Below are 13,214 nucleotides of genomic sequence, written 5' to 3'. Positions count from 1 at the left end.
GCGAAAGTTTCTCTGGTTCCAGCTGTAGGAATATCATTACCCTTGGCATGCTTTTCTCTCTTGCTCCATTTGTCTGAAACACATTCATCTGACAATTGTTTCTACCACCCAGTTCCATCTTTCAGTATAGTTATGATTTTTTCAACTATTCTTTTACTGTTCAACTTAGTACCTTGTAATAATCATGTAGAACCTAGCATCTTCTGCTTGGACTTGTCCCATGTGATATCACTTGAAGTTCTTTCTTCTTGAAGCGATTAACTGTATTTTAAACTCATTCACCAAGTTCCTGTTTCCAATCTGAGGGAACCTTTCAGCTTTCAGTTCATTTGAGAATTAGAAATGACTTAACATTCTGAGCACAATGAAGGATAGCCATCTTCCCAGCTGTAGCAGCTCTATCCATTTCTCCACGTCTTCTTAAAAGACAAATCACTCAGTTCTCCCAGGGGAGGGGTCCTTCTAAACCCTATCATTACTCTTTATAGTATTAAAATAGTTCAAGCACACATTAAAGGTAATAAACAGAATACCTAACAGAAAACATATTGTACCATGCTGCCGTACTGCATTACCTTCATAACAACCACTAAAATCCACTACAAACATTTTCAACACATCTTTAATAGTCTAATTTCACACACCTCCTCATTAATCAAGTGAGAAATAGGAAATCTCTATCCTGACTTCCTTGTAAAGTCTTCTAACTTGACAGCACCTGTGAGAGAAAAAAAAAAGACCTCCTCCTATGAAATTAATTCCAAAAAGGCCAAGATGTATACAACACAGGAAAATAGGGACTGTTTCAGTCACCATAAGAACACCTCAGTAGCTATGCAGAGCCTTCTCATTAATACCACTATCCACAGAGTAGAACTTTCCTTTGTAAAATGCCCTATGGAATTTGTCAAAAAATGATTAAAAGATCAAAGTCTCTATAAAATAATGTATTTTGACCTCTATGTCCTACAGCAAAAACCCAGAGGACATTGTAATGGGCCTTTACTGGATTTGTTTAACAAATGATGCAAGTGCAATGTTTAATAATGATGTGAGAAAGCAGCATACAAACATACTTGCCCAAATCAAACAGGGTCCTCCTATAATTTGATGTTATATACTATAAATTGAGACACAAAAGTTTTCCTAAGATTCAATTTTATGTACTATGTACTGAGATATAGACAAAGACTCATGTTGTCCCAAATACCTAGATTTTGTTTTTTAAATTGTAAAATAATATAACTTGCCATAATATCTTTAGCCAAAAACTAGACACAGCAGTTGGTTTTCCTTTGAACAAAAATAAACATTCAGGTTTAGTTTTTCTTTAATCTTCATTAAAACCAAACTACACACACAAAAAAATTTCCGATGACATTTTCAATATTTTACATTTATACAACATTGCTGATAACTACAACTTAAATATAGTCAAACATTACATAATCACATTTCCATCAGTGATGGACCTAGTATATGATGGTGGTCCCACAAGCTTATAATGGAGCTCACAGATTCCTATAATCTAGTAGAGAGTGTAGCACAACATATTACAGTTGTAGTGATGCTGGTGTAAACAAACCTATTTGGCTGCAATCACATAAAAGCATTGTCTTGGTTACTTTTCTCTCGTTGCTGGGACAAAATACCTGAGGCCCAAAATTAAGGAAGGAAAGGTTTATTTTGCTTACAGTTTGTGGAGGTTTCAGTCCATACTTGGCAGGTTACAAGGCAGAATGGCACATGGCAGAGGGCTACAGCTCATGTCGGCAGAACACAGCAAAGCAACAAGTATACACACACACACACACACACACACACACACACACACACACACACACGGGAGGAAATGGCCAGAAGCACCCTCTTTTTCTCCCTTACATATGCAAACTATCCACCCCAGGGCGGGTGTAGCTCTCACACCCATAATCAATCAAACTCTAAGAGCCTGCCCCATGGCCGCATGAGGCTTTGGGGGGACACCCAGACACAAACCATAACAAGCATACTATAAACAATTACGTCAATTAAGTGTATCGTAAGCTGTATCATCTAGGTTTGCCTATATATAGTTTATGATGTTTGCACACTGACAAAATCAATGAATAAATTCAACAACATATTTTTCAGAATATCCCCACTAAGTGAAACATGACTGTAACATGTTCATAGTTAAATCTGGAATAGAGTTTAACTGGTTGAACATTAAGACCTTAAAACTTCCTTGGTCATTTACTTTTTTTTTTTTTTTTTGGTTTTTCTCCGGTACCGGCAACCGAACTCACGATCTTGCACTTACCAGGCAGGCGCTTTTGCCGCTGAGCTAAATCCCCAGCCCCCCTTGGTCATTTACTTTTGATGACCATAATTTTTTTAAGATTATACTTTGTCCTAGAAACCAGTTATTTTAATTAAATGCTGTGTTTACATGGTAAAATATTGTTTTTTCATCAGCTGTCTTTTTCCTTTATTTGGAGTTACTCTGACCCTGAACGATGTTCACAGTATAGTGTCAAGTTAAAGGAAGCAAGTTACAAGTCAATATGTACAGTAAGAACCCATTTTTGTAAAAAGATGTTATGGTATGTGTACCTATTTGTGTAAGTGTCCATACACATGCGTGCAAATATGTATGTATAACAGTGTATACCACAGAGTTGACAGTGGATCTCTCTGGATATGAGATTATGGTGGTTTTATTTTCCTTTACTGTTACATTTTCAGTGTAGAAAATTTTGAAAATACAAGTAGTACTTCAACAATGAGAGAACAAGTTATTTAAAAAACACCTGAGCAGGTAATCCATACAAACTGATACATCTCTAGGACAATGTTATTATACAATAAAGGAATCATATTGCAATTATCCTCCAGTGTGATATGCAAATGTTTCATACTATTAATCTGAATAATTACTAAGAAATAGCATACTATAGATTGCTAAATACAGTAGTTAATGGGTAGTGTAAAAAGTAAAAGTAATCCCTATAATGCCTTCCTCTAACTATTCCCTTTTCCTTTAGGAATAACTATTCTTGGTGTGTTATCAATCAACCTGTTTAATTATCTACATAACTGATAAGGGTTTGTTTGTTTTTAGATAAGGGGAATCATGGTGTACAATTTTTCTGATCCCCTTCTCCCTTCTCTCCCAATTAACAACATATTCTAGAGCTCCAATGTCAGTTTATATATGTCTACCTGAAGGGTCTTTTTTCTTTCTTTTTTAGAATTGCTCTATGGCATTCTATACTACAACCCACTATTTAAATCATTCCCCTACTGAAGGATATTTAGGTTATTCCCAAGTTTGCACTGTTATAAACAATTTTACTGCAGTGAAACTTCACGTAGTTGCATATATTTCACTAGAAGTGTGTTTTGGAATTGCTGAGTCAAAATATGTGTACATTTTAAAATGGTAAGATTTAGGTATTCTTTATCAAAAAAGTTACACAGAGTATGAGAGCAACAATTTGTTTAAAGTAGATATATTTCATTTTTTCCAATGTATTTCATGAAAAATGGTTTACATTTCCGTATTTACTAGAGTGACTTTGAGTACCTTTTTTATACGGGGAATCAAACTTAGGACCCTGCACTTGTCAGGCAGGCAATGTGCTGCTGAGCTATCTCCCCGGCCTCTGAGCATCTTTTTCGATTCACCAAGTTTATTTCTTTTTGTGGAGAAGGCCGTAAATCCTCTGCCTTTTTCCTAATGGATATCACTTTTTTACTGATCTGTACCAGCTCTTTATATAGTGTATGTACTGTACAGTACAAGCCCATTAAATGCAATTTGAAACAGCTGATTAACTGTTTTGAAATTTTAGGCCAATTTGGATAAAAAATCATTTAAAAATGCGTATCAAATATTTCATTTTATCTTCATTTTATCTGTGATAAATGTATACTCATCCACCAAAATTCTGATACAGGTCCAAGAGGCCACACTTTTTTATTTAACTCTGGGCCCATGAATTGTAAAGAAATTTAAAGTGAATTCTTAGGGTATACTTGAAAGAACATGAAAGATACTTGTGAAGCAATGTAAATTAAGAATAGTTTTAGTTTTCTACATTTGTTTTACACTAAACTTTTATAGTCGTCTTACCCATAACTAATTAGCATTTTTCTCAGAAACATTTTTTTATCTTTTTGAGGCCGGGTCTCGCTATGCAGTTCAGGCTGGCCTTGAGTTCACTATGTAGCCCAGGCTGGTCTTGAACTCGCAATGATCCTCCTGCCTCAGCCTCCCAAGTGCTGGGATTACAGGGGTGCACCACCATGCTCAGCCTCAGAAACTTCTTTTAATCAACACTACCAAAACCACTAAATTTGTTTCATGACAATGAACATAATATAACTATTATATAGCTTTAACAATTATCCATATGTGCTAAATAGTCTTTTTTAATATCTACCCATTCTCCACTTCCATCCCCCATCTCCATATAATGTGGAGCTAACTCCAGATAATTGATACATTTCATCTGTAAGGTTTTCAGTTAGAACTCCAATTTCATCCACTCATATTTTATCAGTATACAAACTATCAAACAAATTATGTTTTAAAAAATGTATAACCAAACTACACAGGTTCAGTAATAAAAGCATCCTATCTACTGGTGGGGTAACACAAAGCACCCTGGAACACTGGATATCAACCTACTAACAGCAAGTGTTCAGTGCACACTGTTACTTTACAAAGGAAAAGAAGATTATCACTTAAGGTGGTCCGGGATTTAGCTCAGAGGCACAGCGCATGCCTGGCAAACCTGAGGTTATGAGTTTGATTCCAGATACATCATTAATGTGGTAAGTCAGGTAAGTGGAAGTCACAGTTTCTGCTGTATATATAGAAGCTATTTGCCGTGCTATCTGCCACTTGCCTTTTTAACTTCATTATGGTATCTTATGCTTTCCAGAAGTATCAAAAATACTTACATGTTTTAAACATATCCTTAACTTATTTCTGTGTACGATGGAAAATGAAGATACATTTCCTTCCAAATGTTTAGTCAACTATCCTCTTTCCATTTTGACTGTCAACATCACACTTAGAGATTTAAAAGAACTAAAATATCACCTTTCAAAAGGAAGAAGTTAAGCAAACAAAATAATAATAATCAACAATCAAAATTCAGTTTGATAGCCTCATTCTACCGTGCATTTAAAGATCAAGTAGCAATTTCATGAGCATAAAGGTTGCCATGGCTGGCTTGTTCATTACAATTCTGGCTAACAAGGTCACCAAAGGATATGACTGTATAGGCCTCTATTTAAATCTTAGAAGTTGAGTTGCCTTACCTATAAATTTACATTCACACAGAAAAAACTCTCACTTCAAGAACAACAACAAAAATCAACCTTTCCAACTTTCTATGCATGCCTTAAAACAGCTGCTAGTCAAGAAAATGAATGCAGTCTTCTGAACCACAATATCCCATGGAAACGTAACCAAAAGGTACAAAACTTTACTGCAAAATCTGCTAAAGTTCCTTTATAGTATAGAAAAACAACAGTTTATAATATTGTCCTTTGTTTCAGAACTGGGGATTGAACCCAAGGTGTTCACACTGACGTACATCTTCAGGCCTTCTCAATTTTTTATTTTGAGACAAGTTCTTGCTAAACTGCCCAGGCTGAGCTAGAATTTACAATCTTCCTGCCACAGCCTTCCAGAGTGCTGGGATTACAAGCATGCACCACCATGTCCAGTTTATAAAGTTGCCTCATCTCTGGGTCCATCAAACTTTTTAAATAATGGTCCAGAGAATAAATACCCTTATCAGGCAATAAGGTCTCTGTTTCAACTCTGCTGTTCAGCCAAACAATACATAAATGAATGGCTATGGCTGTGCTCCAATTTAGGCTTACTTACAAAACCTGGTGGTAGGCAGGTTTTGGCCACAGGGAATATTTTTCTGGCTCCTGCCTTACACCAATGTTTGATCTTTTTTCAAATAGGAATCTACTACCCTAGTTGCACACTTATTTGAGCAAATATGGTAACCACAAGGGATTAAGTGATAATGTCAGTACCACCTTGCAAAAATGAATATTCTCCAAATTAATCACTAACCTCTTCCTGTAAGTTCTATTAATATCATGAACATATATTTTTTAAACATAAAATTATAAACATCACTTAAGCTGGTATTTAACTTAAAAAACAGTTAATATGAATATTAAGTAGCTACAATAAAAGGAAATATACATTCTGGACAAATTCAATAATCTTTTATTCATTATTCTGATAATAGTAGAAAAAGCCTATCACTTACATGGTTATGACTCATAATGTCACTACTCAAACTGCAGAAGTAGACTTTCAGTGTACTTTTAAATTAGAACATAAATTTGTTCTCTGGCTTACTTACCAAAATCTTTGATTGAAAAACTATAGTTTTGCCAAAATATTTTTAAATTAGAAAGTGAAACCAAAAACCTCCTTGGCACAACACGTTATCTAATTTTAAAGTACAGATTTTTATGTTACATTTGAGAGCATAGTGAGGTAGTCATTTCGTTTTTAAGGCTTAAAATGTTAGCAGCCATTTTAATACAGTTAGAGAATGTCCAAATACGTCTTCCCATGCTAAGCTCAAGGCTACTTCTTCACAGAATATATTTTAGCTCCAGGATTATTGAAAGATAAAATGCTCACACTGCTTACACAAACAATGGGTATTATACAGAACAAAAAGAAAGAAAATTAAGTAACAAATGTATGTAAAACCTCTTGGCACCAAAAGCATATTCTATAAAAGAAAGAAATTAATAAACTAGACTTCATTCAAATTAAAGACTTTTGTTCTGCAAAACTCCCTGTGAAAAGGCTGGAAGAAAGACAAGCTACAGACTAAAAGAATATACTTTCAAAGCACATATCAAACAAGAGATCAGTATTTAAACAGAACTCTCATATACAGCTGATAGAAATGGAAAATGGTACAGCCACTGTGGAAAACACTTGGGAAGTTCCTTAGAACATGAAACAAGCAATTATTATAAAACTCAGCAATTGTACTCGGGTAACTATTCCAGAGAAATGAAACTTTGCGCTCATATAAAAACCTGTACCTAACTGTTCACAGGAGTTTTATTTATAATTGGGCCAGAACTAAAAATGAAACCCTGAAAACACCAGATGTTCTTTGATAAGTAGTTAAACATAGTGCATCCATACCATGGAATACTATTCAGCAATGAAAATGTACAAACTACTGATAAAGGATACATTCCTCACATGAATCTCCAGAAATTATGTCAAGTGAAAAAATCTAATTTCAAATGTTTACTCTAAGTCCATTTATACAGCATTTTTTAAATGACAAGGTAATATGTGTAAAATAGAATTGTCGTTTGTCATGTGTCAGGAAAGGAGGGAGATGGCTATGAATATGAAAGGCAACACATGAGATACTTCTGGTGATTTAACTGTTCTGTAACTTGCCTATGATCATACAAATCTAAATATGCTAACATTGCATAGAACTAAATACATATACACAAACTAGAGCATGTTAAAACTGGTAAAATCTGCATAAGCAGGGATTCCTTGGTTCTGTTGCTATACTCTATGTATGCGTGATTGTGGGAACAGATAAAGGACATTATTTCTTACAAATGCTTGACAATCTCAAAATTCATATCAAAACTATCTCAAAATTCAAAGTCAAAAGGAAATTTTTAAAAAGTATATAAACTGGGCATGGTGGCCCACGCCTGTAATCCCAGCATTTGGAAGGCTGAGGCAGGAGGATTGCTACAAGGTCAAGGCCATCCTGGGCTTCAAAGTGAGTTCAAAGTCCACCTGAACTGCATAGTGAGATCCTGTCTCAAAAAAACCCCCCAAAAAGTATATAAGACCACCCAATCGCAGTAGTAGAAAAACAAAGCTTTTATTTTTGCAAAGGGCTTAGCAATCAAAGTTCAAAGAAGGGGAAAAAATAATGCTGGAAAAATTCTACGAGCTACAATTAATACAACCATCTTCTCCTCCCCTATGCAGCCTTAATTTCCTCAAGATTTTATGTCCCTGATTTGGTTGCTGTTTTTCATAAAAATAAACTGTATACATCTGTCTCTCTAACAACCCAAGCACCATCCCAGACTACATACTCATCAAATAGAGATTGTCTTCTTAACTATCATATCCTGAGGGCTGGCACAAAATAAATGACAGATGGAGGAGCAAGATAGTTAAATGAATGAACAAATAGAACAAATGAGATGTACGCATATTCTTGTAAAGTTCCTAGTAAATTACAAGGCAGTATGTACATGTTCCCTTATAAATTTTTAAAACCCAGGAATGTTTTAAAATAATGTTAAATGAAGTAAGTCAGACACACAAGCTTAGGTATTGCACGGGTTCTCCTACATGAGGACCCAAAGTATAAATAAAGAGCAAAATAAAAGACAGATAATAGGCAACATGGACATACATCTTTTGTAAATGGGAAGGGGAGCAAGACTTGGAGAAAAGAGGGAATGGGGAGGGGAGAAGGAGATGTAAAAAGAATTAAGATGTGTACCAATTCCTCATAATGAATATAACCATTATGTACTGTAAATATGTATTAATAAAAATTTAAAAATAAGTAAATAAAATAGTAATCACAAAATAAACAAAATCAGCATGGTATATAAACATTTTTTTTTTAACCTTTTCACACAGGGTCTCACTATGCAGTTCAGGCTGGCCTTGAACTCACTTTGTAGCCCAGGCTGGTCTTGAACTCACAACCATCCGCCTGCCTCAGCCTCCCAAACTCACAACAATCCACCTGCCTCAGCCTCCCAAACTCACAACAATCTGCCTGCCTCAGCCCCCCCCGTGCTGGGATTACAGGCGTGCGCCACCACTCCCGGTTTATAAACATTTTATTTGCAGTCTGAAGTTAACAATTTAGTAATAGCTAGTTTTCAAAAAATTCTTTTAACCACTTTGAAGATACCAACATGTATTACAGCAGCCATTGATAATTTCCTACCAATCTGTTCATAACTCCGTAATGTTTGTATTGTTCCTATGCTATTTCGTAAATGGATGTATACTATGTGTTTTCGACAACAACCATTGAGAACAGTCAATGATTATTTAATTGATCACTCATGTATAGCTCTATTTGTTTTCTCTGGAAACCATTTTGAAGACTCCAAAGTATAGTACAACAACCATTGATAATTTCCTACCATTTTTGTCTGTAACTCACTATTATTTGTTTTCCTGAGAAACTATCTTGAAGATACCAATAGGTAAAATAACAACCACTGATAATGTTCTACCACTTTGCCTATAATTCGGTAAATACCCCTATTGCTATATTATCCTTCTTTTACTCCTTTAAGTAAATAAAAAAAATTTAAAAATTTTAAAACATTCTTTTTACATCCTTTTCTCCTCCCCTCCCTTATTTTATACACTCACATGTAACTTATTAAATTAGAATGCATTAATAACTAAGTATATCTACATTAAACTAATATATGCAGACCTTTGAGAAAAACATTCTAAATAACTGGTATAACAGATTTATGACACAGTCTTAATGCAAAATGCATTACATATGTATATTAAATATAATATATATCCATCATATCTATTCAGTTAAAAAAATATTGAATTCAAGTTGAGAACTTACCGATCATTCTGCCAACCACGAAGACACTTAGTTATACGTGTGAAAAACAAAGAAGGTAAAGGAACCTTTTTAAGGGGTTATACATCTATCTAGAGCTGAGATGGGAACCTGAGCCTCTCCAGAGCCCCAATTCATTTCTCTTCTCACTGAACTGGGCAAGACTGTTCTTGCTTCATCCATTTCATCCCCGCCTAAAATACTCAACCAAACATCTTAATCTGAATCACATGTTTTATAAACAGGTTTTAAAAACCACAAAACTAAATTTACTTAAAATTTAATTGTTTCATTATCCCTTCAGATGTTAAATTACTTCTGATATCAGGACAATAAAGAACTTCATTCTAAGGCGCAAATATACTGAGAGTTTAATGTTTTATCCCCTATTTAAGTCACAGAGAGTGTTAATTCTAACAAGTCTTACATAAAAAGGTGAGTTGTTCTACGATTTAAGGAAGAGGACTTACACTTTTATCATCTTGATTGGTATGTTCATTGGAAATACTGTAACAGAATCTCCAGTTGCCACTTTATGTATCAAGAACATTTAAAGCTCTTTCTGTTAGAGGCAAAATTTTAAAAAGAAAAAAACCAGAAGTGACAAGCCATGATGAGAAACCAGGCTTTCATCAGCTTAAGTCTCTATTATGCAGCCACATGGCACAACACATGGATTTAGAGGTCCAAGAATAAAAATACTGAAACTGGTACTTCAGTTATGCTCCAGTCCAACATCCCTATTTTTACCGAACAGGAAACTAAGCAACTGATTAAACCAATTACCAATAAAGTAAACTGCTTACTTTCTCAAAGGGGTTCATTTAAATGCTATTTTACCTTTATTCTTCATCTCACCGTTCCTCAGGGTTAGGACTGCGTTTTTCAGGTGGAAAGAGCTAATCCATGAAATTATTTTCAAGAGGGTGAAAAAAATCCCTTCGAAGGAAGAGATGCTGAAGTGAAAGGGAGTGACGTCTGATTTCAAATATGTAACCCCTTGATGGGACTAGGCAATGAATCATATTCTCCTAGGTTTTCGTACAGACATCAGCCAAAATTCTTTTGGGTACTCACATGAGAGGAAAAGGAAGTGAATAAAGCTCATACGAAATACACAGCACTCACTGAAGGCGGAGATCTAGACAGAAGGAACGGTTTGGGGAAGCATGCTTCTGCTAGAATCCAGATGTTTTCTAACATATCTAAAGGTATAGATGGTAAGAATATAGTAGAAGCGAGAACATTCCTCAAATTAGAGAAAGCAGATGCTTCCAGAGGCAGAGAAACCCTCCTAGTTCTCAGTTACAGAGCGAGCAGGAGGGGACAAAATGGAGTTGAGGTCTAGGGGCGCCCTAAAGGTCGTTTGGAGGTCTCTTAAACACTTCATGTGTTCCTCTCAAAAGGGACAAGGAAAAACCGAGTGCCCGGACCAGAAAGATGACTTCCGACCTTCGGGCTACGGTGAGAGGTAGGAGGCGGCGGGCCAGGTGCTCCGGACCCCAGACCGCACCAGAAAGGGGACACGGTGACCGCAGAAGCCGCCGCGGCCTGGCGGGCGCCTGGCGGGGAGCGTGCCGGGCCCCAGAAGAAAGCGGCCAGCCGCGGGGAGCCGGAACGCCCAGCCCGCGTCCTCCACGCTCAGGTGCGGCGCCCCAACCCAACAGCCCCGGCCCCGAGACCCACAGGCGAGGGGTGCCGGCAGCCTCCTCGCCCGGAGGTACTCACCGCGGGCGCTGCCCACCGCGTCCTCTCAGCCGCCGGCCGGCGAAGCTCACGGAGAGAGCCGCGTGCCGTTAGCGCCGGGCGAGGAGGGAGCGCCGCAGAGGCCACAAGAACGCTGCAGCGGCGCGCGCGCACGCCAAGGGCCAGCGGGGGCGGGGCGCGGCGCGAGCCCGGAAAAGACGCGCCCGGAGGGGCGGGCGGAGCGGGGGCGTGCGGTGGTGTGGCTTAGCCGGCCAAATCGCAGGCCGCCGACGGCTCGGCCCACCCACGCGCCCGCCCCCGCTCACCCGGGACGTCAGCCGAAAAGGTGGAGCCAGGCGCGCTCCAGCTGCGGGAGCGGGGCGCTGCGGGGGCGCGGAGGCGGCTAACGGCTCCCAGCCGGTTGCCGCTGCCTCCTGGCTTGCTGGCACCGGGTTGCTGGCAAGAGGGTTGCAGAAGGGCCTAGCGCCGAATTGAGGAGAGATGCGGAACGGGCCCACGCCCGCACTTCTTCCCCACGACTCCACCCTGGCATGAAAGTTCTCCCGAGGTCATCTTGCACTTGCCTTTAAAGATAGGCATCTTAGGTCTTCATTGCTCTTCCTGTACAGAGATCCTAACTCCCTTGAGTGAATGTGTTCTGCTTCGAGAAGCCTTAGCTTCTCGTCTGTTTGTCTTGTCTAGCACTGTATTAAGATCCCCATTCGCTCCTGCTTGTGAAATACCACAAGAATGCAAGGTTTTCACCTTGTGTCTTTGATTTCCATCCTGGTATAAGGAATAATGTAATGGCAAAGAAGCCCACAAATGATAGGGGAAAAAGTCACCACAGCACTGTGACATCTTACTGGTTTTGGTCCTTATTTATAAACCAATCCTACAAGTGCTTTTCCCAAGAGATTCAAGAAATTACTGAGCCAGCCATGGTGGCACACGCCTGTAATCCCAGCGCTCAGGAGGCTGAGGCAGGAGGATCACCACGAGCTCAAGGCCAGCCTCAGCTACATAGTGAGACCTTGTCTCAAAAAGAAAAGGAAAAAGAAAGAAATCACTGATAAAATTATAGCGAACTGTCTCCGGGCTTCAAAGTGGACCCACCATGATTGCAAATGAACCATCACAGAAATGTCAGAACCATGCCAGAAATATATCAGCAAAAGAAACAAATTCAGTCTCCTGATGCAAGGTGGTCGACTAGCTTCCCCTTTTTGCTGATAAGAAGCATTTCACTTCACTTGCTATTTTCCATGTTCCCGTGGAATTATCAGAAACACCTATACACACGTGTACATGCCTTACATCTCAGATTTACAGGCTACAGCTCTTGAATTTTAGTATACACCTGAATCATCTAGAGTGCTTGTTCAAATGTGAGTATCTAGTTATAACTCGCAGATATTTTGATCTGGATCTGAGTAGGATGGAGAAATTTGAATTTTTAATAAGCATCTCAGGTGACACCATAGGTGGTTGGTTGACAGTACAACTTTGGTTCGTTACTACTCTGAAACCATGTTACTCATTTAATTTCCAACAGACTCACCTACTTACATATAATGTGCCTATAAATATTACTGAAGTAGTTGTGTACTTTCCTTTTTCAAGATTGACCTAGAAAGTTCAGAACTTCAAACAAGTTTAATTATATCTTTATTTTTACGAGATCTTGTTGTAATACCAGGAGTAGGTAATCATTTGTCAGTTACATAACTCACTAGGTAGCTCCGGTATACAAAGAACTATTATCTGTAGTAGGGTTAACATAAAAGAAATTGGAGGAATGATCAAACTTACCCTCAAAACACTTAGACTCTACTTGTGGAATTAAAACATAGGCCCAGTTTGGAACCAGCATAG

At 38.1% G+C, this 13,214-nt stretch overlaps 1 protein-coding gene across 3 annotated transcripts in view; it reads right to left on the bottom strand.

Annotated features, from left to right (window-relative positions):
- Acsl4 (acyl-CoA synthetase long-chain family member 4) overlaps positions 1-11,542 on the bottom strand; it is an 84,563-nt gene extending 73,021 nt beyond the window's left edge. For 2 of the 3 annotated variants that reach the window (XM_005404663.2, XM_013504536.1), the window contains exon 1: positions 11,382-11,541. The gene's annotated coding sequence lies outside the window, so the exon portion shown is untranslated. Of the gene's footprint in view, positions 1-11,381 lie in introns of all 3 variants that reach the window. The other variant, XM_005404662.2, reaches the window with a different exon arrangement.
- Positions 11,543-13,214: the final 1,672 nt, after the last annotated feature.

The sequence above is a fragment of the Chinchilla lanigera genome, unplaced genomic scaffold (genome assembly GCF_000276665.1).
Source record: "Chinchilla lanigera isolate Chin_1 unplaced genomic scaffold, ChiLan1.0 scaffold00089, whole genome shotgun sequence".
Classification (NCBI taxonomy): Eukaryota; Metazoa; Chordata; class Mammalia; order Rodentia; family Chinchillidae; genus Chinchilla; species Chinchilla lanigera.
The sequence above is the reverse complement of the archived record's forward strand: the minus strand, read 5'-3'. Positions and strand labels throughout refer to the sequence as shown.